Below are 27,456 nucleotides of genomic sequence, written 5' to 3'. Positions count from 1 at the left end.
CCATATCCAAACTCTAAGTTTGGTGTTGGAGGGTCTCAACAATGCTCTGAACATCTGTGAGGCTCCATGAGAGCCCACTGTCAAGCTATTGACATTAAAGAAGCGCTTGTTGGGAGGCAACCCAATTTTTATTTATCTAACTATATTTTTCTTAGTTATATGTCTTTATAGGTTCATGATCATGTGGAGTCACAAAATAAATATAAAAATTGAAAACGGAATAAAAAACAGTAGAAGAAAAATCACACCCTGGAGGAAGCATCTGCCTGGCGTTCAACACCAGAACAGAGCATGGTTCTGGCACTGAACGCCCAAAATGGGCAGCATCCTGGCGCTGAACGCCCAGAACAAGCATGGTTCTGGCGTTCAACGCCAGAAAAGGCAGCAAATGGGCGTTGAACGCCCAAAATGGGCACCAACCTGGTGCTGAACGCCCAGAGTTTTGTGTGCAAGGGCATTTTACATGCCTAAATTGGTGCAGGGATGTAAATGCCTTGACACCTCAGGATCTGTGGATCCCACAGGATCATCTCAGGATCTGTGGACCCCACAGGATCATCTCAGGATCTGTGGACCCCACAGGATCCCCACCTACCTCCACTCACTTCTTCTCACCCCTCTTTCACACAATCCCATAAACACTCTTCCCCAAAACTCTTCCCCATCACCTCTTCACCACTCACATCCATCCACTCTTCCCCATAAACCTACCTCATAAACCCCACCTACCTTCAAAATTCAAAACCAATTTCCCACCCAAACCCACCCATATGGCCGAAACCTTCCCCCTCTCCCTTCCCTATATAAAGCCCTCCATTCTTCTTCAAATTCACACAACACAAACCCTCTATACCCTTCTTGGCCGAACCACATCACTTTCTCCCTCTCCTCCATTTCTTCTTCTTCTTCATCTATTCTTTCTTTTATTGCTCGAGGGCGAGCAAAATTCTAAGTTTGGTGTGGTAAAAGCATAAGCTTTTTGTTTTTCCATTACTATTGATGGCACTTAAGACCGGAGAATCCTCTAGAAAGGGGAAAGGGAAGACAAAAGCTTCCACATCCGAGTCATGGGAGATGAAAAGGTTCATCTCCAAAGCCCATCAAGACCACTTCTATGATGTTGTGGCCAAGAAGAAGGTGATCCCTGAGGTCCCTTTTAAACTCAAAAGAAATGAGTATCCAGAGATCCGACATGAAATTCAAAGAAGAGGTTGGGAAGTTCTAACAAATCCCATCCAACAAGTCGGCATCCTAATGGTTCAAGAGTTCTATGCCAATGCATGGATCACCAAGAACCATGATCAAAGCAAGAACCCGGATCCAAAGAACTATGTTACAATGGTTCGGGGGAAATACTTAGATTTTAGTCCGGAGAATGTGAGGTTGGCGTTTAACTTACCCATGATGCAAGGAGATGAACGCCCCTACACTAGAAGGGTCAACTTTAATCAAAGGTTGGACCAAGTCCTTATGGACATATGTGTAGAAGGAGCTCAATGGAAGATTGACTCCAAAGGCAAGCCGATTCAACTAAGAAGATTGCACCTCAAGCCTGTAGCTAGAGGATGGTTGGAGTTTATTCAATGCTCAATCATTCCCACTAGCAACCGGTCTGAAGTTACTATAGACCGGGCCATCATGATCCATAGCATCATGATTGGAGAAGAGGTGGAAGTTCATGAGATTATACCTCAAGAACTCTACAAGGTGGCTGACAAGTCTTCCACTATGGCAAGGTTAGCCTTTCCTCACCTCATTTGCCACCTATGCAATTCAGCTGGGATTGACATAGAGGAAGATATCCTCATTAAAGAGGACAAGCCCATCACTAAGAAAAAGATGGAGCAAGCAAGAGAGCCCATTCATGGAGCTCAAGAGGCGTATGAAGCTCATCACCATGAGATCCCAGAGATGCCTCAAATGCATTTTCCTCCACACAACTATTGGGAGCAAATCAACACCTCCCTAGGAGAATTGAGTTCCAATATGGGACAACTAAGGGTGGAACATCAAGAGCACTCCATCATCCTTCATGAAATAAGAGAAGATCAAAAAGCAATGAGGGAGGAGCAACAAAGACAAGGAAGAGACATAGAAGAGCTCAAGGACATCATTGGTTCCTCAAGAAGGAAACGCCACCATCACTAAGGTGGATTCATTCCTTGTTCTTACTTTCTCTGTTTTTTGTTTTCTATGTTATGTGTTTGTCCATGTTTGTGTCTTCATTACATGATCATTAGTAGTTAGTAACTTTGTCTTAAAGTTATGAATGTCCTATGAATCCATCACCTCTCTTAAATGAAAAATGTTTTAATTCAAAAGAACAAGAAGTACATGAGTTTTGAATTTATCCTTGAACTTAGCTTAATTATATTGATGTGGTGACAATGCTTCTTGTTTTCTGAATGTATGCTTGAACAGTGCATATGTCTTTTGAAGTTGTTGTTTAAGAATGTTAAATATGTTGGCTCTTGAAAGAATGATGACAAGGAGACATGTTATTTGATAATCTGAAAAATCATAAAAATGATTCTTGAAGCAAGAAAAAGCAGCAAAGAACAAAGCTTGCAGAAAAAAAAAATAGGCGAAAAAAAAAATAGAAAGAAAAGGAAAGCATAAAAAGCCAAAAGCTCTTAAAACCAAGAGGCAAGAGCAAAAAGCCAATAACCCTTAAAACCAAAAGGCAAGGGCAAATAAAAAGGATCCCAAGGCTTTGAGCTTCAGTGGATAGGAGGGCCTAAAGGAAGAAAATCTTGGTCTAAGCGGCTAAACCAAGCTGTCCCTAACCATGTGCTTGTGGCGTGTAGGTGTCAAGTAAAAACTTGAGACTGAGCGGTTAAAGTCAAGGTCCAAAGCAAAAAAAAAAGAGTGTGCTTAAGAACCCTGGACACCTCTAATTGGGGACTTTAGCAAAGCTGAGTCACAATCTGAAAAGGTTCACCCAATTATGTGTCTGTGGCATTTATGTATCCGGTGGTAATACTGGAAAACAAAGTGCTTAGGGCCACGGCCAAGACTCATAAAGAATCTGTGTTCAAGAATCATCATACTGAACAAGGAAAATCAATAACACTATCTGAACTCTGAGTTCCTATAGATGCCAATCATTTTGAACCTCAATGGATAAAGTGAGATGCCAAAACTATTCAAGAGGCAAAAAGCTATAAGTCCCGCTCATTTGATTGAAGCTATGTTTCATTGATAGTTTGGAATTTATAGTATATTCTCTTCTTTTTATCCTATTTGATTTTTAGTTGCTTGGGGACAAGCAACAATTTAAGTTTGGTGTTGTGATGAGCGGATAATTTATACGCTTTTTGGCATTGTTTTTAGTATGTTTTTAGTGGAATCTAGTTACTTTTAGGGATGTTTTCATTAGTTTTTATGTTAAATTCACATTTCTGGACTTTACTATGAGATTGTGTGTTTTTCTGTGATTTCAGGTATTTTCTGACTGAAATTGAGGGACTTGAGCAGAAATCAGATTCAGAGGTTGAAGAAGGACTGCTGATGCTGTTGGATTCTGACCTCTCTGCACTCAAAGTGGATTTTCTGGAGCTACAAAACTCGAAATGGCGCGCTTTCAATTTCGTTGGAAAGTAGACATCCAGGGCTTTCCAGCAATATATAATAGTCCATACTTTGGCCAAGAATAGACGACGCAAACTGGCGTTCAACGCCAGCTCTCTGCCCAAATCTGGCGTCCAACGCCAGAAAAGGAGCCAAAACCAGAGTTGAACGCCCAAACTGGCACAAAAGCTGGCATTCAACTCTAAGAAGGACCTCTACACGTGCAACACTCAAGCTCTGCCCAAGCACACACCAAGTGGGCCCCGGAAGTGGATTTATGCATCAATTACTTACTCATGTAAACCCTAGTAGCTAGTTTATTATAAATAGGACCTTTTACTAGTCTTTTTGACCATCTTTGATCAGTTGTATGCTATCTTAGATCACGTTTAAGGGCTGGCCTCTCGGCCATGCGTGGACTTTCACTTATGTATTTTTAACGGTAGAGTTTCTACACTTCATAGATTAAGGTGTGGAGCTCTGCTGTTCCTCAAAGATTAATGCAAAGTACTACTGTTTTCTATTCAATTCATCTTGTTTCGCTTCTAAGATTTTCATTCGTACTTCAACCTGAATGTGATGAACGTGACAATCATCATCATTCCCTATGAACGCGTGCCTGACAACCACTTCCGTTCTACCTTCGACTGAATGAGTATCTCTTAGATCTCTTAGTCGGAATCTTCGTGGTGTAAGCTAGAATGATGGCGGCATTCAAGAGAATCCAGAAGGTCTAAACCTTGTCTGTGGTATTCCGAGTAGGATTCAATGAATGAATGACTGTGACGAGCTCCAAACTCACGATTGCGGGGCGTTAGTGACAGATGCAAAAGGATAGTAAATCCTATTCCAGCATGATCGAGAACCAACAGATGAATAGCCGTGCCGTGACAGGGTGCGTTGACCATTTTCACTGAGAGGATAAGATGAAGCCATTGACAAGGGTGATGCCTCCAGACGATTAGCCGTGCCGTGACAGGGCATTTGGATCATTTTCCTGAGAGAAGACCGAAAGTAGCCATTGACAATGGTGATGTATCACATAAATCTAGCCATGGAAAGGAGTAAGACTGATTGGATGAAGATAGCAGGAAAGCAGAGGTTCAGAGGAACAAAAGCATCTCCATTCGCTTATCTGAAATTCTCACCGATGAATTACATAAGTATTTCTATCCCTATTCTATTATATAATTTTCGAAAACTCCATAACCATTTGATATCCGCCTGACTGAGATTTACAAGGTGACCATAGCTTGCTTCATACCGACAATCTCTGTGGGATTCGACCCTTACTCACGTAAGGTATTACTTGGACGACCCAGTGCACTTGCTGGTTAGTTATGCGAAGTTGTGAAGATATGTTTAGACCATGGTCCTGTGCATCCGTTTTTTGGTGCCATTGCCAGGGAATCAATTTCGAACAACAATTCACAACCTGAGTAGCAATTTCGCATACCAAGTATTCAAACCTCGGGTCGTCTTCTCAAGGAATTGCAGGGAGGTATGTTCTTATTATTGGTTATGAGTTTGTAAATTGGGAAAATTTGGAGTTTGGGCAATGGACACAGGTATATTTTCAAAGCAATAAAAATAAATAAATAACTGAAAAATAAACTTTTAGCAAGGTATGAGAAATTGGAAGTCCAGACCAAGTTATCCTTATCAATGATAATGAAATTTGAATCTTAATTCCACTTAGTCAACCTTTACTAAAGTAAAGGAAAGTCAAGGGACTAATTAGTTTAATCTTTGAATCCTATTTATTTCCTAAGAAAAGATTGGGATTATTGAAGTTTAATTCAATTGGCAAGATAACAATTAACAATTATGCTGTTGAGTTGGATAACTCCTGAGTTACTGATTTCTTAACCAAAACCAAAAGGGAAAAAGTAAATCTACTGGAATAAAAATGCCTTCAGATGTAAAGCAACAATAACAGCAATCATAAATTGAAATACCTCAAATAACATTAATTAAAAAAATTATATGTAACATGGAAGAGTTCATAAATTAAATAAAAATAAAGATCCTGTAAACTAAGAGAAGTCCTAAATCCTAATCCTAAGAGAGAGGAGAGAACCTCTCTCTCTAAAAACTACATCTACTCCTAAAATTGTGAATATGAAAGCCTCCTCATGAATGGATGCATTCCTTCACTTTATAGCCTCTAATTTGTGTTTTCTGGGCCGAGAACTGGGTCGAAAACAGCCCAAAAATTGCTGGAGAAGAATTCAAACACGCTGATTTCCGTCACTGCGATGCGGCTGCATGGATCACGCGATCGCATTGCCTAGCGTCAGGTGAACCATAACATATTATATATCAAATCGAAGCCCCGGATGTTAACTTTCTAACACAACTAGAACCGCATCGTTTGGACCTCTGTAGCTAAAGTTATAGCCATTTGAGTGCGAAGAGGTCAGGCTGGACAGCTTAGCAACTTCTTCATCTTCTTGTATTCCTTCCACTTTTGCATGCTTCCTTTCCATTCTCCAAGTCATTCCTGCCCTATAATATCTGAAAACACTTAACACACATATCAAGGCATCTAATGGTGATAAGAGAGGATTAATAATAAGCAAATATAAGATCAAAGAAGCATGTTTTCAATCAAAGCACATAATTAGGAAGGCAAATGTAAAACCATGCAAATAGTATGAATAAGTGGGTAAAGAGTAGATAAAATCCACTCAATTGAGCACAAGATAAACCATAAAATAGTGGTTTATCAGGCCGACAACTGGTTTCAAGCAGTCGAGCAAGCTTTACAAGCACAAAAAGTCCCTGAAGATCAATGTGTTGAGTTTGCAACTTATCAGTTAGTGGGTGAAGCCTAGTATTGGTGGCAAGGGGCGCGACGCCTTCTACAGCATGGTGATGCTGCTATACCCTGGGATGCATTCCGAACTGATTTTTACAAGAAATACTTTCCTAACTCGATTAGAATGGCTAAGAAGATTGAACTGCTGCAATTGAAACAGAGTTAGATGTCAGTCGTTGAATACACAAATAAGTTTGAGGAATTGTGCCAATTCTCTAGGATTTGTCAGGGAGCTCTAGAAGACTTTGAGGAGTGGAAGTTTATCAAATACGAAGGAGGACTTAAGAGTGATATATTGAATTCTGTGGGCCCAATGGAAATAAGAGTTTTCTCAGACTTGGTAAACAAGAGCAGGGTCACGGAAGAATCTTTAAAGAAGGCTGCTGTGGCAGGGGGTGATAGCTAGGAGTTCTGCTGAAGGGACCACAACCAGAATTTCGTACCAAGGAGCCAAGAGTTCAAGAGGAGTGGGAATCGCCAGGGGAGTGATAAAGGGAAGCAAGTAACGCCTTACTCAGAAGATGTGAGGTGCCAATGGTGCAAAAGTTTTCATCCAAATAGGCCGTGCCAAAAGGGTTTAGGTATGTGTTTTAGGTGTGGGGCGCCGGGTCATATCTCTAGAGATTGCTCCCGTAGAAAGGCTCAGGACGCTGATCAATTGTGACCACAAGGTGGAGGTAATCCTGAAAAATGTTAATAGAATTCTAATTGCATTACATGATATTGGGAATGCCGTATTTAGACATAGTGTATGAGAGAGGTGAGAGCTGAAAGTGTTAAGACTTAGTTGTGACTCTAGTGTGCATATACAAACTTCTTAACTTATAATACCTAGATTCGAGGTTCCTTCTTGCTTACCACTGATAGGATTGGACTGGTTATCAACGCACTACGTGTTGTTGGGTTGCTTTGAATATACAATTCGATTTATGTCTGAAGGGTCTAAAAATGTTGATGGTCGCGAGGGGTAGTGTTTAAATTCTGTGACAGTGAGCTATAATAGAGAAAGATTGATTGGGCGATAGACTTAGTAACCATGGACCTTCGTGACTCGATCGATTATTTTTCCCTTATAACTTGCTCGAGGTTTTGTTTTGGATTCTTTGTTTGCAAAAGATTTAATTGTCTCCCATATTCTGTTTCTTACACGCACGTAATCGTGCATGAACTTTGTACTCTCCGAGACGAGCCTAATTTTGTTTTGATACAGCCAAGCGATTCTTGAATCCTTGAAAACTAGCAATCGAACTACTTTTCTCTGTGAACTTGTGTTTCTTCAAAAATCGACAAAAACTTACTTAATTCACTATGTCTTGCTTCTTTCTAAATAGAGTGTTTGATTTAGCTTCCCTCCGAGAGATACATCTTAATTCTTATCCTGTGTATTTTGTAAAATTTTCTACAACTTTATTTAATCAGAACACCATACATCTTTCTGATTTCTTGCAAACACCATTTAGGTTGTTCGTTCATCCTTTGAGCTTAGAATCTTTTTGGAAATCAACTCGAGCTTGATTTTGTTTCGCACACAATTCTTAGATATAATCCTCAGAGCGTTAGTTCCTTAGAACATGATTGGTGCACACAGAACATGAATCTTGAGCATGTGTAGGATCATGGGGAGTTGTGAAGTTCAATATCCACAGATTGAACCGTAAGGATACACTATTTTTATGGATGCCTGAATGCGAATGAAGCTTTCGAACCTTGAGAGAAAGAAATTAACTACAACACCAGTACTCGCGATTACTTGAAGCTGATGAACCGTTTAAGGCTTGCTACGATACATTACCAAAGGGATTAGGAGAAGTGCTGATGCAATGTTATGATCTATTGGTGGATGTCCTGAGCAGGAAGTCTCTGAGTATTGCTTGTAGGACAATTAAGGAGAATGAACCGTTAAGTATGTTCAGAATATAAGGTTGGAAGAGGAGAAAGTGGATGAAGGTGTCAGACTGGATCAACTACAAATGTTAAACAATTGTGAGGCTGATATTCGGAGAGCGTAATAAGAGGATAAGAAACTACCAAGAATATCAAAGCTTGCTGGGCAAGGGAATCAAGAGGAGATCAATGGAAAACAGGAATGGAATTTAAGTGTATAAGAAAAGACTTAGTGTATCAAAAATGGTGAATCGGTTCTTTTGGCAAGCGCATCAAAATTATCGTCAAGTAATAACCCACAGTGGAGTGGGATCGTATCCACAGAGATTGGCAAATTCAAGCAGTTTTAATCGATTGATGAATTAATCAAGCGGAACAAGTAGATTGTGATTTGCAGTATTATAAATGGCAGAAATGTAAATGGCTAGAATATAAAGGAAAGCAATAAAGTGCAGAAATAGAAATGGCAGAATGTAAAGTGCAGAATCATAAATGACTTGACTGTAAATGGGAGTGGGGAATTGCTGAATGTAAAATTAAGCTATAAAGAAAGGGATAGATAAGAATGGGGAAATACATTGAGATCAGGAGATGTTTCTTTGGATCAATTTCAGCTTATGTCCTCTTCAATCATGCAACTCATTGACCTCTTGGCAATCATGATTGATTGAGCCCCAATCCCTTGGTGACTCAATCTCTCAGATCTTGATCAATAGCCAATTCCTTAGTCTAATTGCTCATGAAGAGAGATATGTTTGGTCCCTGATTATACCACACATCATCATAGGTCCAAGTAGAGGGAGGATTATATGTCACATGTCCAAACACCAAAACCCAGATCCTACTCAAGTGTGAGAGGGGATTTCAAGCATGGTTTCATGTTTCCTTTCCCAAGGTTCCCATGAAACCCAAATTGTATTCAATCTCTTTTCCAAGATGATTGAACACTAGGCATTAAGAACGAAATTCCTTCTAGCAAATCAAAGAAAAGATGAAGAGAAGAAGAATTTTAATATCATCAATCCATCAAGTACAACAGAGCTCCCTCTCTCAATGAGAGGGAATTTAGCTACTCATAGCTCAAAGAAAAGTACTCAAAAGTAAAGAAGATGATGAAGTGTAAAAGTGAATCGAAAACTAATCTCTCTAACTGCTTAACCCCCCCTTCTTCAGTACTCCTTGGGGGTATTTATACTACTCCTAGCAAAAATAAAAGAATTACAAAAGTGAAAAAGGAAAATTACATTTTGGAGGGAAAAAAAAACTCAATAAGTGTGACTTCCCAACTGGCGTGTGGTTGGCGCTCCAGTAGCGTGTCACGTGCTCCCTCAATTCTGGCTTGGCATGCCACGCCGAGTCCTTCAAGTGGCACGCTCTTCTTTATAACAACCTTGGCGTGCCACGACTTCGAGCTCAAGTGGCACGCCTTAGCCTCTCTCCATTTCTCTTTGCCTCTGGAAACTTGAACTAGTGTGGCACGCCCAGGGTATGGCGTGCCACGCCCTTGCTGCATGCTTGACCAAGCTTCTCAAGAAAGTTGAACTAGCGTGGCATGCCCAGGGTCTGGCGTGCCACGCCCCTTTTTGAACAAGTGACTTTTTCTGTTTGGCGGGCCACGCCACGAACTCAAGTGGCACGCCCCAATGGTTCTTTGCTCTTTGAATGACACTGGCGTGCCACGCCTGGGGTTCAAGTGGCACGCCCAAGTGAGGAATAGTGGATGGCGTGCCACGCCTTTGACACCAAGTGGCACGCCACATGTATTTGGCCTCCTTCACCCTCTCTGGAAACTTATACCAGCGTGCCATGGCTAGAGGCTGGCGTGCCACGCCCATGATCTTGCTTTGGTTCCAGTAGCTGGCGTGCCACGCCTTAGCCTTCAAGTGGCACGCCATAGTGAGATTTTTGGGTTGGCGTGCCACGCCTTCGACATCAAGTGGCACACCCGGCCCTTGCTTTGGTCTCTTTGTGAATTGGGGTGCCACGTCTGGTCGCTCAAGTGGCACGCCTAAGTGAGATTGAGAGCCTGGCGTGCCACGCCTTTGACCTCAAGTGGCACGCCCATTCTTCAATTGCCTTCAGCCCCTTCTCTTTATTAATGTACCAGCGTGTCACGCCATGCTGCTCAAGTGGCACGCCCATACACTTGTGGACTCTTTAAGCTTGGTGTGCCACGCCTGGATCCTCAAGTGGCACACCTAAGTGACTTTTTGGAGCTGGCGTGCCATGCCTTCGATACCAAGTGGCACGCCATAGTGAAGGGTCCTCCTGGATTTATGAGTTGGCATGCCATGCCCCTTGGCTCAAGTGGCACGCCCATAGTAGCTGATGGGTTAGGCGTGCCACGCCCAACCTGGCATGCCACGCCCCTTTTGTGTCCTCCATTGTTGCTCTCTGGAACTTTTTACTAGCGTGCCACACCCAGTCCCTGGCGTGCCATGCCCACATGCATGCTTGAATTTCTCTTATGGAATTTAGTACTGGTGTGCCATGCCTAGCTCCTGGCGTGCCACGCCAGTGTATTTTTGTGGCATTTGCTCCAAAGTGGCACGTCAGTTTCACACGCTCAGCTTCTTTGTTGCTTTCTTCACATTTTTATTCCTTTTTCACCTGAAATTCAGCACAACTCATCTCAAAGTAGTGTACCATAATATTCATTAAATAATGCATGAATTGTACTGATTAAATGAGACTTATGCTCTTTTAAGGTCCTCTTTATGCAAGAAAGAAGGGTAGATGGTGCAAGTCATCACAACACCAAACTTAAGCTTTGCTTGTCCCAAGCAAATCAATGTGAGTAAGCCTTTATAACTTGAGGCCTTGGCTTTGAATGATTGCAACATGACTAAGGGTAGGACTAAGTATTCAACACATGTATGAAAGTTTTAATGTCATGAAAAAATCTTAGATCCTTGAGGGTTCTTTCAAGTATAGGTCTCAGGGGTCTTTTCTATTGATTGTCACCTTGAAGTAGTAAGAGTTGTTTTGCTTTCTCTTTGGTTATGCTTTCTTGACCATGATTCTAAGTGTTTTATCTCAAGACAACCCTTTAATTAAGCTTTCAATTAGCACTCCCAAACCAGTTGGTTTTAGGGTACTGGATGTTGAAACACCCCTAAGAATCTACTTGCCCAGGCCTCTTCTTGACACATCTTCACCACAAGCATCTACTAGGATCCTTAACTCCCTTTTTTTTTTGAGCTTTTCAATGTTTCTTTCCCATCCCAGTAGTTGATGCTCAGAGCCTTGGGTCTTTATTGCTTACTACTTCTTGGTTCTATGGATATTCAAGGAACACCCCTTAACCTTTTCTTGTTATACCTTCTAAGACTAGTTGCTTTCCATGACTCATTTTCTTTTTAGTTCATTCAAGGTTCTACACTTAGTTTCTTATTTCTTAGTTTATTGGATGATCTATGTTGGCCTTGGTTTCTCTTACTCTTGTTTTTGCACAACTCACAGTAACTCTTATGGAGACAAGCTCTACTTTTATTTATGTTAGAAATGAAGACTTGAAATACATTGCATTTTCTTTCTTGTAATCTAAAGGACTCATAAAGACTTCAACATGAAATAAAACTGAGCAGAAAACATAAACTATCCTAGCATGATTATTTATTCTGACAAAAAGTAAATCAAACAAAAGCTTAAACATGATTTCAGAAATTAGGGAGTGTCAACCATGAGACTTAACAACCTTGAGCAACTTTATCTTTAGTTCATTGGCCCCTTTCCCTTGTCCTTCTTCTTGGAAAGGGAGGAGCCACCTTCTTCTTGCTTGGAGGAACCTTCTTGTGCCTTAGCATCCTTAGGCTTCCAGAATCTTAGCCTCCTCATATAATTCCTTTCATCCTCCTTATGTTTGGCTAGAATTTTCTCTTGTCTTGCACTCAGCTCCTCCATTCCTTGCATGAAGGTTGGGTATCCTGGGTTTAGAGCGGCCACGGCATTACACAAGTGATTCAGCTTCGCTTGTGTATTGATGTCATACTGCCTCCTGGATATAGTTCTGGCATCATAGAGATTTCTGAATTCAGCCAGGTTCCTCTGTTGCCATTTGCCTTGCTCTACTATTTTGTCTAGTACACTTCACACCTCTCCCCAGTCAAATTGTTCTTGCTGCTCCTTCCTCATATGCTCCCAACTCCCTTAGAGTTGCTGGATGTTCTGGTTGACTTGGTTCTATTGTTGTTGCTGAGTCTTCTTGAGATGATTGATATCTTCCCTCAAATGGTGTAGGTCTCCCTTCATTTGGTGTACATCTCCTTATAGTTGTTCCCAGTTGAATCCCTCTGGAAATTGTTGGTATTGATAGTGTGGTGGTGGTGGTTAAAGTGCTAGAAAGTGAGGTTGCTCTTCTGCCTCTTCCTCTTTTTGTTGTTGTTGCACATGTGGCCCATGAGCATGAGCTCTTTGTTTTCTCTGAAGTGGGTGAACAGCCACCACTTTGGCCATCTTCTTAGAAGTTATGAATTTGTCTTGCTTTACTAGCACCTCATCAATGATCTTTTCAACTCCATCTTCATCACATAACCTCTGTATGATGCTGGGGAATGCCAACCTCGTGTTGTCACTAGTGCTTTTCAGTACTTTGTTAATGTTGTTGGCAATCATCTCTCCCACATTAATATTCTTACCTTTCATGATGCTGTATATGAGCACAGCTCTCTCCTTGGTCACCTTTGAAGTGTTGGATGTGGGGATTAGGGACCTCCTTACAAATTCCAGCCACCCTCTAGCTTGAGGGCTCAAATCCCTTCTTCTCAATTGGTTGGGTATCCCATCCTTGTCCTTGATCCATTGTACATGCAACACGTAGATCTCGTTCAGGATCTCATCAAACCCAGGGTCTTGCTGCTTCATTCTTTCTTTATAGCTCCGGGTGGAGCTTGTCATCTTCACCATTAGCATCCTTTCTATGCTGGAGGGGCTATAGTCAATGGACTTCCCTCTCACATAGCTAATGTAGGCATAGGGTTGTCCTGGCTGAGGCACAACGTTGGCATAAAACTCCCTCACCAAGCTCTCTACTACCTTCCTTGGTGGGTTGCATAGGATTGCCCAGCCCCTATTGTTGATCTCATTGTTGATCTCAAGATGTTCGTTCCTCCCTAGTTGGAACCCAACCTCTGGAATGATTTCCCTCTCACTCACCCAACCATAGAATTGATTTTGGTTGAATGCGGAGAGGAACTTGTAGTCATTGAAAGATGAGCTTGAAGATCCAAAAGTTGGTTCCTTGGTTTTTCTTTTCTTTGAGGCTGAGCTTTTTGGTGGTGCTATCAGGTTGAGAGGGTGTGTTTGAGGTTATAAAACAAATTTTGGGGAGGTTGCAAGAGAGGCAAGCAAAACAAGGTTTTGCTCCAACACCAAACTTAGGACTTTATTGTCCCAATCAAGAGAAAGAGAAAAGATGTAGGGGAAGAGAGGTAGTAGAAGGCAAAAAGAGAAAGGGAGAAGAAGGGTGTATGGATTCTCTTTGTGTGTGATCAGGGTTTTGGAGTGGGAAAAGAGTTGGGAGTGTGAGGCTTTTATGAGGGGTGAAGGGTGTGATTCGAATGGTGGGAAATAAAAAGGGTTAAATGTTTTCCCAGTTGGGGAGTGGCGCCTAGCGTGGGAAGAGGCACCAACTCTTATCTCACTGTGCCTTCTGCATGTGTTGAGTTCCAAAGTGTAAGTACACTTTGACTTCCTTGCTTTGTGAGTTGTTCATCATGTGGGTCCCATCTTTTCTCCTGAAATTAAAACTGAAACCCATTAGTAATGACAAAAGATTCCTTCACATTCCTTCTTATCATGGGTAATTCGGATTGCAACTGATGGGTGTCCCTTGGGACACCAAACTTAATCCTTTAGTATCTTAATAAATTGGTTCCATCATTGTATATTTAATGTGTTCATAAGGATGAAATAACTCCAATCTTTTTATTTTCTTTTGATTCGAACCTCCTCTGAACACATTAAACCACGTTCATGCTCTTGCCCAAAACATTAAGTGCTTTCAAATTGGGTAAACTTGGGCTTACTAGGTGATCCTTGGTGGTGGCCACACCAAACTTAATCTCTGGGCTTACTCTTCGAAATTAAGCTATTAAATTGGTTGTAAGCCTAGATTAAGTGGGTGAGTGGCCACACCAAACTTAGCATTTTAGCTAGTTCTCAGCCCATTTACTCATCATTAGTAATGCATTCATCAAGTTGCAATTCCAGAATAAAAAGAAATAAAAGAGTGTAAGAGTATTCTAACTACCAAAGCTAGTATTAAACTTTCTAACCTACTATTGCAATCTAATTCTAATTGGTAATGTAACACAAATGTGAGACTGAAACTTAAACTATCTAAAGCAATGAATTTTAAACTACTTCTTAGAAAAACAGTAAATCAAAAAGGATAAAGTGTTGGGGTGCCTCCCAACTAGCGCTTCTTTATTGTCACTAGCTTGACACTCCTCCATCTTTAGTTAAGCTTGTAGCTTACTCTCTGCTCCTCTAAGGAGCCTCCCAAGTAGTGTTTGATTCTATGGCCATTGACAGTAAAGGTTCTCTGAGTCTTGTCCTCCATGAGCTCTACATGACCATACGAAAACACCTTGAATATGGTGAAGGGTCCTGACTATCGAGACTTAAGTTTTCCAGGGAAGAACTTGAGCCTTGAATTGTAGAGTAGCACCTTCTGTCCTTTAGTGAACTCCCTTCTTGCTATCTTTTGATCATGCCAACTTTTTGTGTTCTCTTTGTAGATTTTTGCATTCTCATATGCTTGATTTCTAAACTCTTCCAACTCATTGAGCTGCATTAATCTTCTTTCTCCAGCAGCTTGCTCATCATAGTTTAGCATTTTTAGAACCCAAAACGCTCTATGCTCAAGCTCAACTGGTAAGTGATAAACTTTGCCATATACCAGTTGGTATAGAGACATCCCAATGGGTGTCTTGTGGGCTATCCTGTAGGCCCATAATGCATCATCCAGCTTCTTAGATTAATCATTTCTTGAGCTTCCAACAGTTTTTTCAAGGATTCGTTTTAGCTCTCTGTTGGAAATTTCAGCTTGCCCGTTGGTCTGTGGGTGGTATGGAGTTGTCACCTTGTGCTTGACTCCATACCTAAGAAGGAGTGTGTCAAGTTGTTTGTTGCAGAAGTGTGTCCCTCCATCACTAATGAGAGCTCTAGGAACTTCAAATCTGCTGAAGATGTTCCTTCTCAAGAAGCTTATCACAATTTTGTTGTCATTTGTTGCAGTGGCTATAGCTTCTACCCATCTTAAGACATAATCAACAGCCACCAATATGTAACTGTTTGAGTAGGAGGTTGGGAAGGGTCCCATGAAGTCAATCCCCCATACATCAAATAGTTCTAGTTCTAGTATGAATTGCTGTGGTATCTCATTTCTCTTGGTTAGATTACCAGCTCTATGGCACTCATCACATCTTAACACCAATTCCTTAGCATCCTTAAATATTATTGGCCAGTAAAATCCTGATTAGAGCACTTTTGCTGCTGTTCTTTCTCCACTGAAGTGGCCTCCATATACGGATCCATGGCACTGCCACAACACTTCCTGCCCTTCTTCATGGGGAATACACCTTCTCAAGATTCCATCAGCACACTTCTTGAACAAATAGGGGTCATCTCAGATGTAGTGTTTGGCATCCTTGATTAGCTTTCTCCTCATGTGTTTGTTGATGTTGGTTGGTAGTTCCCCAATAGCCTTGAAGTTAGCTATGTCTGTAAACCAAGGAGCTACTCGAATCATCATCAATTGCTCATCAGGGAAGCTTTTATTTACTGCTACTTGATGCATTTCTTCTTCTTGTGGGATCCTTGAGAGATGGTCAGCTACTCTATTTTCTGATCCACTCCTATCTTCAATTTCAATGTCAAATTCTTGGAGCAGCAGAATCCATCTTATTAATCTGGGCTTAGATTCTTGTTTGGTAAGCAAGTATTTGAGTGCTGAATGATCAGTGAATACAATTACTTTCGAGCCAATAAGATATAATCTAAACTTATCAAAAGCAAAGACTATGGCTAAAAATTGTTTCTCCGTGGTGGTATAGTTCCTTTGATTCTCATTAAGGACCTTGCTAGCATAGTAAATAACATGTACTAGCTTGTCTTTCCTCTGTCCTAGAACAGCACCAACAGCAAAATCAGACGCATCACACATTAATTCAAAGGGAAGATCCTAGCTTGGTAGTGCTATAATAGGTGCAGAGGAGAGTCTCTTCTTAAGCTCATCAAAGGCTACCATGCACTCTCTATCAAAAACAAAGGGAGACAAGTAGGTTGTTAAGAGGTTTTGCAATCTTTGAAAAGTCTTTGATAAACCTCCTATAGAACCCAGCGTGTCCCAAAAAACTTCTGATTGCCTTGACATTGCACGGTGGAGGTAATTTCTCAATTACTTCCACCTTTGCCTTGTCTACTTCTATACCATTTTTTGAAATCTTGTGACCAAGAACCACCCCCTCAGTTACCATAAAATGGCACTTCTCCCAGTTCAAAACCAGGTTGGTTTCTTGGCACCTTTTTAGCACAAGGGCAAGATGGCATAGGCAATCAGAATATGAGTTTCCAAACACAGAAAAGTCGTCCATGAATACTTCTATGAACTTCTCAATCATGTCCAAAAAGATGGAGAGCATGCACCTTTGGAATGTTGCAGGTGCATTGCACAATCCAAAGGGCATTCTCCTATAAGAAAAGACACCATATGGACAAGTAAATGAAGTTTTTTCCTGATCGTTGGGGTCTACAACAATTTGATTGTAGCCCGAATACCCATCCAGGAAGCAATAATATTCATGTCCTGTCAATCTTTCAAGCATCTAGTCCATGAAGGGTAGGGGAAAGTGGTCTTTCCGGGTGGCTTCATTGAGTTTCCGGTAGTTAATGCACATATGCCATCCGGTCACTGTCCTTGTGGGTATCAGTTCATTCTTCTCATTTGATACAACAGTGATCCCTCCCTTCTTAGGGACTACTTGCACCGGGCTTACCCAAGGGCTGTCTGAGATGGGGTAGATCACCCCTACTTGCCACAATTTCAACACTTCTTTCTGAACCACTTCATTCGTAGTTGGGTTCAGCCTCCTTTGTTGTTGCCTTGAAGGTTTGGCATCTTCTTCAAGTAGGATTTTGTGTATGCATATTGAAGGACTGATCCCTTTTAAATCTGTAAGTGTCCAGCCTATGGCATCCTTGTGTTGTCTCAGCACTTGGATAAGCTCCTCTTCTTGCTCCTCACTCAGACTTGAATTTATGATTACTGGGTGAGTGTTGTTGGCACCCAAATATGCATATTTCAAGCTGGGTGGTAAGGTTTCCAATTCTAGTTTTGGTATCTCTTCTTTTTTTTATCTGTGGTGGTTGGTATGATTGGACTTCTCATGGTTGCTTGTGGTAGTTTTCCATTTGATGCTTGTTCCAGCTCAATGGTTCCTTCACATTGTTCTTCTTCCAAGACCCCTTGAACTATCTGTTCCATAGTGTCTACCATCATGCATTCTCCTATGGATTCTTTGGGGTAACTCATTGCTTTAAAGATGTTGAAGACCATCTTCTCTTCATGCAATCTCAAGACTAGTTCCCCATTTTGCACATCAATGATGGCTCCAGCAGTAGCTAGAAATGGCCCTCCTAGGATGATTGATGTATTGGCCTCTTCTTCCATGTCCAGCACAACAAAATCAGCTGGGAAAATGAATTCTTCCACTTTTACCAACAAGTCTTCCACCACCCCATGTGGAAACTTAAATGTTCTGTCAGCCAACTGGAGTGCCATTCTTGTTGGCTTGGCTTCCTCAATCTTCATCTTTTTCATCATGGTTAAGGACATGAGATTTATGCTAGCTCCCAAGTCACACAGGGCTTTCTCAATAGTGATGTCCCCTATGATGCAGGGGATTTGGAAACTTCCTGGGTCCTTAATCTTCTGAGGTAGCTTCTTTTGTATGATGGCGTTACATTCCTCAGTTAGTACTATGGTCTCTTTTGCCTCCCAGTTCCTTTTTCTTGTTATAAGCTCTTTCAAGAATTTGGCATAGAGTGGTATTTGCTCCAATGCCTCAGCAAATGGTATGTTGATTTGGAGCTTCTTAAAGATCTCTAAAAACTTAGAGAATTGGCCATCCTTCCCACCTTTTCTCAGCCTTTGTGGGTATGGTGCCTTTGGCACATAAGGCTTCAAGACTGGTTTTGATGAAAATAGAGTAGGGGTCTCTTCTTCATTCTTATTCCCATGCTCTTCTGCTACTTCTTCTTCATGGTTATCTTTGCTTGGGTTTCCTCCCTCCACAACCTTCCCACTTCTACGTGTAATAGCCTTGCATTCCCCTCTTGGGTTGGACATGGTATCACTGGAAAATGTGTGTGTGGGTAGTAGGATTTGCTTGGATAAGATCCCCACTTGTGCTTCCAACTTTGAGATTGCTGCGCCTTGATTTTTCAGATTTGACCTGTATTCTTCTTGATTGGCGTCTATCCTTCTATCAGTCTGCGCTTGTCTCTCCATAAGGGTAGAGACTGCTCCTGTAAGCTGTGATGACAGTTGTGCTATTGCAGCCTCCATCCTCTCAAAGTTGCTCTTGATTTTACATGGTTGCATAGTTGAGGGTGGTGTGTCTTGATTGAGGTTGTCGTGTATTGGTTGGTTGCTATGGTATGATGTGTTTTGTGAGTTATGGTAAGGTCTATGGTTGCCTATTTGATGGTTGGGGTTGTGAGTAGAGTGTTGATTTGATGGATAAGGTTTGTTATGGTCCTGGTTGTGGCTTTGCTGGTTTCTCCACTCAAAATTTGGGTGGTTCTTCCAACCTGGGTTGTATGTCTTAGAGTTTGGATCATATGGTGGTCTGGATGAGTTGTTCACATAATTATCTTGTTCCCAGTCACCTTTAGCTTCTGATGCATTTCCTTCTTATTGAGGAGTTTGGTTTTGCATGGCTGAGACTTGATTAGCCTCCATCTTCTTGGTTAAGGTTGCTATTTGTGCTGCAATTGCCTTGTTTTGAGCTAACAGAGCATCTACAGATTTGAGTTCTAGCACTCCTTTCTTCTGAGTTCTTTCTGACGCATAGAAATACTCATTTTTAACTATAGTCTCGATGACATCTATGGCTTCTTCAATGGTTTTCTTCTTGTTGAGTGAGCCTCCTGAAGAATGATCCACGACCTTCTTTGATTCATAGGATAGCCTTTCATAGAAGATGTGTAGTTGTACCCACTCATTGAACATTTCTGGTGGGCATCTTCTTGTCAGATATTTGAATCTCTCCCAGGCCTCATAGAGTGTTTCTCCATCTTGTTGTCTAAAAGTTTGCACCTCAGCTCTCAGCCTGTTGATTCTTTGTGGAGGGTAAAATCTTGCAAGGAATCTGTTCACAACATCCTCCCATGTAGTTAGGCTCTCCTTGGAAAATGATTCTAACCACTTTGCTGCCTTATCTCTGAGTGAGAAAGGGAACAAGAGTAGTTTATAGATGTCAGGGTGTACCCCATTGGACTTTACAGTATCACATATCCTCAGAAATGTGTTGAGATATTGATTAGGGTCTTCTTGGACACTTCCTCCATATGAACAGTTATTCTAAACAAGTGTGATGAGTTGCGGTTTCAACTCAAAGTTGTTAGCATGAATTGTTGGCTTTAGGATGCTGCTGCCACAATTTCCTGGATTTGGGTTGATGTAGGAGCCTAAGACTCATGATTGCCAGCTTCCTTTCCAATATGGTTATGTGCTTCTTCTTCCATGGTGGTTTCTAGATCTTCCTCCACTAGTTCCTCTCCAACTATGTCTTTGCCTCTTACTTCCCTCCTTAGTCTAAGGAAGGTCCTCTCAATTTCACTATCAAAGGAGACGAAGCCCCTCCTCTTCTACCTGTCATACACTTGGCAAATAACCAGCAAAGAACAAGTGAAGTAAGAAAAATCTTGTTGAGATTAATTGTTAGCTTTGTTGATGTAATTAATGGAACAGTTAGAAGAGTGGAAATATGGATGATGGGTAGCTAAAATAATCAAAGAAAAAAAGAAATAGAACTCATAGCAGAGATGAAAGAAAAATAAAAAGTGCTAAAAACAATAAGATAAAGTAACAAGGAAATTAAATTGCTTAATTTAGCTCTCCAATCAATTTAATCACTGTCAAATTTAAGCCAATCCCCGGCAACGGCGCCATAAAACTTGATGAATCCAATTCAAAACCCCATTCAAAAACGGTGAATCGGTTCTTTTGGCAAGCGCACCAAAATTATTCACTACAAGAAAAGCACCCATTCAGGTACACTTGAAAAGTGTAGCCAAAAGTGAAAAAAATGATGCCTTAGGCTACGGCTACGCTTTTTGGGCTACGGCAACGCTTTTTAGGGTGATTCCTATTCGGCCGTTGCCTATTCTCAAAGGCTACGCTTTTCTGCACCAAAGGCTACGCTTTTGGTGTTTGGGAATAGGCTACGCTTTTCAAGTGATGCTGTCCAGGACCAAAGGCTACACTTTTCAGCTTTCATTTTTCCAGAATAGGCTACGCTTTTCAACGCTACTGCATCACTTGTAAAGCGTAGCCACATTGTATACCATAGCTACTTTTTATAAGCGTAGCCTTAGGTCCCTCTTTTTTTTTTTTTGTATACTATAGCTACTGTATATAAGTGTAGCCTTAGGTCCCTCATTGTTTTTTTTTTTTGTATATATATAATTTTTTCTAAAACCTAATATTTAATAATATAATTATATATATAATCCTATCATTTTAATTAAATTAGTAAAATATTATAAAATAAAAATAATACATAATAATACAATCCAATATTCTTTAAATAATAAAAATTATCCTAAAACAAAATTTCGGTTGCCATAATAAATTAGCAGCCATAAGATCTTCTATTTGGGAATAATACACATTATTTCTCTAAAAATAAAACTTATTTCTCTAAAAATAAATTTCTTCAAAATCAATTGCACATGTACAGGGCGAAGTGGTTGTCTTTCTTTTTGTAGATCAGATGTTGGTATGGCCTGCTCCGATTGAGGCCTGGCTGACTGACTTTTGCGCATTTCCTTGTTTGAGAGTGTGCTTCTAATAATCCTTGCACTACCTTCATGCTTCTGATTCTGCTTCAGAGGTGTTGAGCCAACAATTGTTTTGGCTGAAGATGTTACATTATTCTACTCTAATAAACTATCTAAATCAGACCCCTGCACAATAAGAAACCCATCAAAATATGAAGTGATAACATGATCATACATGAAAAGTCCATAAATCACAATAAAAGGAACCAAAGAACAATCCACGCCAGAACTTATAGTGCATTCCTGATTCATCATACTCCATGTCATGAGCAATAAGAAACATATTAGAGGAAAATAATCCTCAAAGTCACTTTAGTATGAACCATTATGCCAACAAAATGATATGCATTATAATAGCATCTATAAGTAGTGCTTTCTCTACAGTACATTGACCTTTTTATCATTAACTGACAAGTAATAAATAAGTGCCATCCTTAAATCTGAATAAATTAGTTAATCTCTTTCCTTGTCATTTCATGAGCCACTAAGGTTACATTGAAACCAACATTTATCAACAACTCCAACTAGTAAAAGGATGATTTAAGGATACTATCATCCACGAGAACATTCAAATAGAATGAATCAATCTAATTAATTAAAATTTAGGCGATAATTGCAGAAAACCAGATCAAGATGCATCTGATTGATACAAACTAGACATGACCAGTGGCAACTTATTGACATTGACGTCACAACATAAAGAAGCAGAATTTCAAAGTTACTTTCCATCAGAGTAAGAGCAGTAAATAAAACAACTTTCAAAGCAATTCAGGTAAGGTTTAAAGAAGCAGAATTTCAAAGTTACTTTCCATCAGAGTAAGAGCAGTAAATAAAACCACTTTCAAAGCAATTCAGGTAAGGTTTGTCCACACTGCATAAAATTGTCAGCACTTAGATCTTTTATGATTAAAAATGATCATTTATTCTAAATAGGAAAAGGGTAAATTGCGATGGCTTCTAGTGAATTTCTAGTGCAATTTAAAGTTATATAATACTTAATATTTCTATAGATTGTAAGCTGTGGTATTAATTTCTTTTATAAACACAACACTAACAAAGTCAATGCAAACATTAAAAAAATAGTGTTGTATATAATTTAACTTTAACCTCAGGAAAGTGTCAGTGCAATTTATACAAAGGAAAAGGAATTGAAGTTACTAACCGTTTTCTCGTACCACTCTTTGGTAAAGAAAAGTTTGATTCCATGAACAATCAACGAGGCATAGACAATGACAAAGAGATGATGTGAGTACCAAAATGCATTGAAGCCAGTTAGACTGTTGAGTGGTTTAGGAAGCTTAATCCTGTTTCTCCTGAACCAAGGTGTGGCTTGTACTTTTGAGGGCTTGCACGAAGGAGGCGAAGGAAGTCGCAAGAAAGATGAAAAATTGCATGTATTTCAACACCAATTGCTACTGCTACGGCTATCACCTGCAAGAACAACAACATATATACCCTCACTTTGTTTGTACTACTAACTTTATTTAAATGGTGACACATTTATTCAGCAAGGGAATCTTTGAGAAACAAATATGTTCCTTGGGAAGCAAATTTGCCACTTCTAATTCATGAAACACTCCAAATATTCTTCAAGGAAACTCCTACTCTCATGGGAACAAAATGCAAAGCTAGGAAAGGAAAAAAGATTGCCAATACAAACTACTTCACTATCTTCATTCTAATTTTTCTGTTGATGAATTTAAAAAGAAAATTCATATAAACCTCTTTAATTTCTTCCTTGGTGATTCTTCCCAATCTTATGAGCACCAGCAGCACCTTCCTTCAATTAAAAACAGTAACACTTGCTTTGATACCATATTAGAATGCAAATTAATCGAAAAACATCAAAAAGCTACTTTCACTAATGAGTAACGCAACTCACAAGTGTAAAGGATCAAGCATCCACCTCTAACACAATTAAAAAAAACAAACATATATATCAAGAAAAAGAAAAAGAATCAGTCAGTGACATCAGTTCCAGTTGAAACAGAAAATGAAGTAATAAAATTTGACTCTTAAATCACTCACATTTAAGAGCAGAACTGCAGATGCTATAGAATAGCGACCCTGTTAAAATCTTTGTTCATCGTCCCTTAAAGTTTTTCTATATCTGCAATATGGTATATTGATTTGAAGTCATAAACTATAAACATTAAAAAAAGTGGAATGGTTGAGTGCTAATAAATCAAACAAAACTATGGATTTCTTTATAGGAAATAGCAGAAATGGGTTCTCAAGGTAAATATTTTGTTCGATTTGAAGCAGAGGCAAGTGCAAAAACTCCCTTGAAGGAAGATCTAGTTACACTTACACGCATTTCAAAAATGAGCATGTGACAGTGACACTTTTTTCAGCTAAAAGTTAGCGATCCATTAAACACGGTATACACATGAGCTTTGTGCAAGTGAATGGAATCATTTTAAAATTGAGAGTAAAAAGTAAAACATTACCGTTAAGCACAACATAACAAATAAAAGTACACGTTCATGGTGCTACTTGCAATGCAATGTTTCCATGTAAAAGGGACAAGTAAAATATAGGCAACTCATGGTATATACTATATAGTATACAAAGGAGGGATAAAAAAAAAAGAAAATAAAATCAATGAGGAAGAAAACCTTTATATTCCGTTCAGTTTCTCACAAACACATGTAGCTCCTATCAAGGCTATATATCCAAACATAAGAAAAACAAAAAGCGTGAAGCAATGATATTGTACTTTATTATTTCTTGTTTTAGTCTCAGGTGGTTACAGAACAATATAAAATGTATGGGAAAGAAAAAGAGACAAGATTTCACTTCACAATTGGAGTTTGAAATGATGATGATTCTTGAAGCAAAAGAGCATCCAAATACCTCATTTTCAGAAGCGCCAAGACTATGCAAATGCAAGCAAGATGAATCTGAGATTTGATATTATAAATACTACTATTATTACTAATTAAGAAGGCCCCAAAGTTTAGAATCGGTAGCAGCAAGTCTTATTAATGAATCTGAGATTTGATATTATAATTTTTAATTGTAGTTGATAAGAAGAAAGATGATTAAAAGTGCCGAAGAAAGCATAAAGCAGAAAGACAGCTAATCAGAAATCTATGGGAATCTGCAGGCTGTGTTTATAGAAATGGATAGCGCTCAAGATATAAGCATAAGCCTTCAAACCTTGTCCTAATTACTACATAAACAAAAACCAGATTACAATTTTTTAAAAACTGTAAACAGATTATCTTCCAAAGTTGTTAATCACATGTCACCTTATCAATTACCACATAATTTTGATTTCAAGGCATGTTTTGTTTGATGAAACTAAATTTCCTTATCATGAATTATTCAAAGCAGATTCTCCATCTCCAACTTACAATCAATTTCCTCATACTGTTTTAACTTTTCCTAATTTTACTACTATATCATCTCATAATACAAGTCAAAATTCTACAACTACTGCTACCTCAACAAATGAGATAAGGGATGCTAGAAGAGCAGAGAATTTCAAAAAATAGTGAAGCATCAACTCAAGTGAGAAGCATTACTAACAAAATGAGTATTTATAGCATAAAGACAGAAATATATTACAATTAAGAGAATAGATGAGACTTGGAATCATTGAAGATGTGAAATAATTGAGTACAAGGTTTATATGCTAGTATGAAACAATGCTTACTTATACAACTATGAAGCTAAAACGAACTTAACAAGCAAGATGCAAAATCAGAAAGCAAAGTCTAATGAAGCAAGCAACATAAACTCAAAAAATTAGAAAGACAATACCACAGCAAAATAACTTTAACTCCTATCATGTACTATTCATACAGTAAAATAAAAATGTTCACTCAAACAGAATTCAGAGTAGATTCATAAGATAATACGCATTCAGAAGCTAAAACCTATAACCCTAAAAATTAGAAACAATACGCATTCAGAAGCTAAAACCCTAAAATTAAAAATCATAAAATCAGAACCCTAAACCGCAGTACACCTTCTCACAAAACCAAAGTCAATTAATCACAAATTGAATAAAGAACAAAATTAGAATTCAACACTAATAATAACAAGCAATGATCAAATGCGATTCTGCACGGAAAAGCTTCTAACACAGACAGCACGGCAGAAATTGAACCAGACATAGAAAAACCCTAATTAAATATGAAATTGTGATATAGAATCCTAATTAAATTTAACCCTAATTGCAGAGTATAGAACAAATTTTCTTCAATTGGCAATTTTACTATGGTGGTACAGGGTGATCAGCAGAGCATATAAAAGTGCCGTTAAACATCTCACCTTACCTTATCATGTGAAAGAAGTTCAAATAATTAGGGTCAAAATAGCGCTCACAGAGATCTTCCATTACCTGCACAGTAAAATGGACTTCAAGTGTCAACTAATTAATCAAAACAGATGTACGTAAAAGAGAATAAAAGAAAGATTATAACTGAGGGCTGAAAATATTATGAAGCAGGCAATGAAATTAAACAGCCTTCCCCACAGAAATTGGACCTGAGTGGCTAACCTAACACTGGGGGCCTTCTTCAAAAGGAATATTGAGCCCAGCTGCATCAACTTGAGCTGTGTGTTTTGTTCTTGACAATGAGGATTAAGAACCCTAATTGCCTAAATCAGAGAAAGAGAGGATACAGAACAGAGAATGCTTACCTGGTGACAGAGGATACGACCATGGTGATGAGCGGCGACGGTGAAGAAGAGATGAGCGGCGACGTAACGGCTTGGAGACGGTGCAGCAACTCAGCGACGAGCTCCAGTCGATGGCAGCGCGGCGACAGAGCACAACGGCGGTGAGACATCCCATTCGAGATCCTCGGTGGCGGTACATCAGCCTGGCGGTAGCAGAACGGCGACGGCAACAAGCCCTAGCAGCGGCGGTGGAGCTTCAGCGGCGACAGAGCACTCCTTTCTTCTCTCCTCCATTGCGTTTTCTCTTCCTTGAGCTCTCTCTCTCTCTCACTGGCATTCGATGACGACGACGGCAGATCCCTAGCCAGTTAGCCGCCGTCGTTCTTCCTTCCCTCTCCTCTCTTCTTCTTCCCGTTCTCCCCCTTAGCTTTCTGATTTCTTCGTGTGTGTTGAGTGAGGAGGAGGGTGTGTATTGCGTGAGTGAGGGAGTGAAGGTGATATAGGGCAAACAAAATTTCACTCAAGTGTTTATTTGGTATTTTAATATTAGGAGACACTTCTGAAGCGCACCCAAAATTTAACAAATGGGTTACTTTTTAAAAGCGCTCCCTTTGATCTAAAAAATGTATCCATAGCTTTTCAGATTTGGCTACGCTTTATAAGTGATATTTAAAATATCTAAGGAGACGTTTTTGAAGTGATGCCTCAATAGTGTTTCCTTTTCTCTTATAAAAGGGCATCATGCGAAAAAGCGTAGCCTATTCTAGGAATAGGCTACGCTTTTTAAATGTAGCTTAAAAAAAGTGTGGCTGAATGGGTATTTTTCTTGTAGTGATTGTCAAGTAATAACCTACAGTAGAGTGGGATCGTATCCACAGAGATTGGCAAATTCAAGCAGTTTTAATCGATTGATGAATTAGTCAAGCAGAACAAGTAGATTGTGATTTGCAGAATTATAAATGGCAGAAATGTAAATGGCTAGAATATAAAGGAAAGCAATAAAGTGCAGAAATGAAAATGGCAGAATGTAAAGTGCAGAATCATAAATGACTTGAATGTAAATTGGAGTGGGGAATTGCTGAATGTAAAATTAAGCTATAAAGAAAGGGATAGATAAGAATTGGGAAATTCATTGAGATCAGGAGATGTTGTCTCTTTGGATCAATTTCAGCTTATATCCTCTTCAATCATGCAACTCATTGAACTCTTGGCAATCATGATTGATTGAGCCCCAATCCCTTGGTGACTCAATCTCTCAGATCTTGATCAATAGCCAATTCCTTGGTCTAATTGCTCATAAAGAGAGATATGCTTGGTCCCAGATTATACCACACATCATCATAGGTCTAAGTAGAGGAAGGATTATATGTCACCATATCCAAACACCAAAACCCAGATCCTACTCAAGTGTGAGAAGGGATTTCAAGCATGGTTTCATGTTTCCTTTCCCAAGGTTCCCATGAAACCCATTTTGCATTCAA

General features: G+C 39.6%; 1 long non-coding RNA gene across 2 annotated transcripts; it reads right to left on the bottom strand.

Annotated features, from left to right (window-relative positions):
• Positions 1–21,036: 21,036 nt before the first annotated feature.
• Positions 21,037–26,157, bottom strand: LOC112772856 (uncharacterized). 2 transcript variants are annotated; one of them, XR_011876616.1, is made up of 5 exons: positions 25,997–26,157; positions 25,625–25,694; positions 23,372–23,453; positions 22,506–22,774; positions 21,037–21,469 (listed from the first exon to the last, which is right to left on the bottom strand). It is a non-coding gene; the product is annotated as an uncharacterized lncRNA (long non-coding RNA). The 2 variants fall into 2 exon arrangements; XR_011876615.1 differs by having other exon boundaries at positions 25,630–25,694.
• Between the last annotated feature and the right edge of the window lie 1,299 nt (positions 26,158–27,456).

This window comes from Arachis hypogaea, chromosome 18, assembly GCF_003086295.3.
Source record: "Arachis hypogaea cultivar Tifrunner chromosome 18, arahy.Tifrunner.gnm2.J5K5, whole genome shotgun sequence".
Lineage (NCBI taxonomy): Eukaryota > Viridiplantae > Streptophyta > Magnoliopsida > Fabales > Fabaceae > Arachis > Arachis hypogaea.
This window is presented reverse-complemented; position numbering and strand designations above follow the sequence as displayed.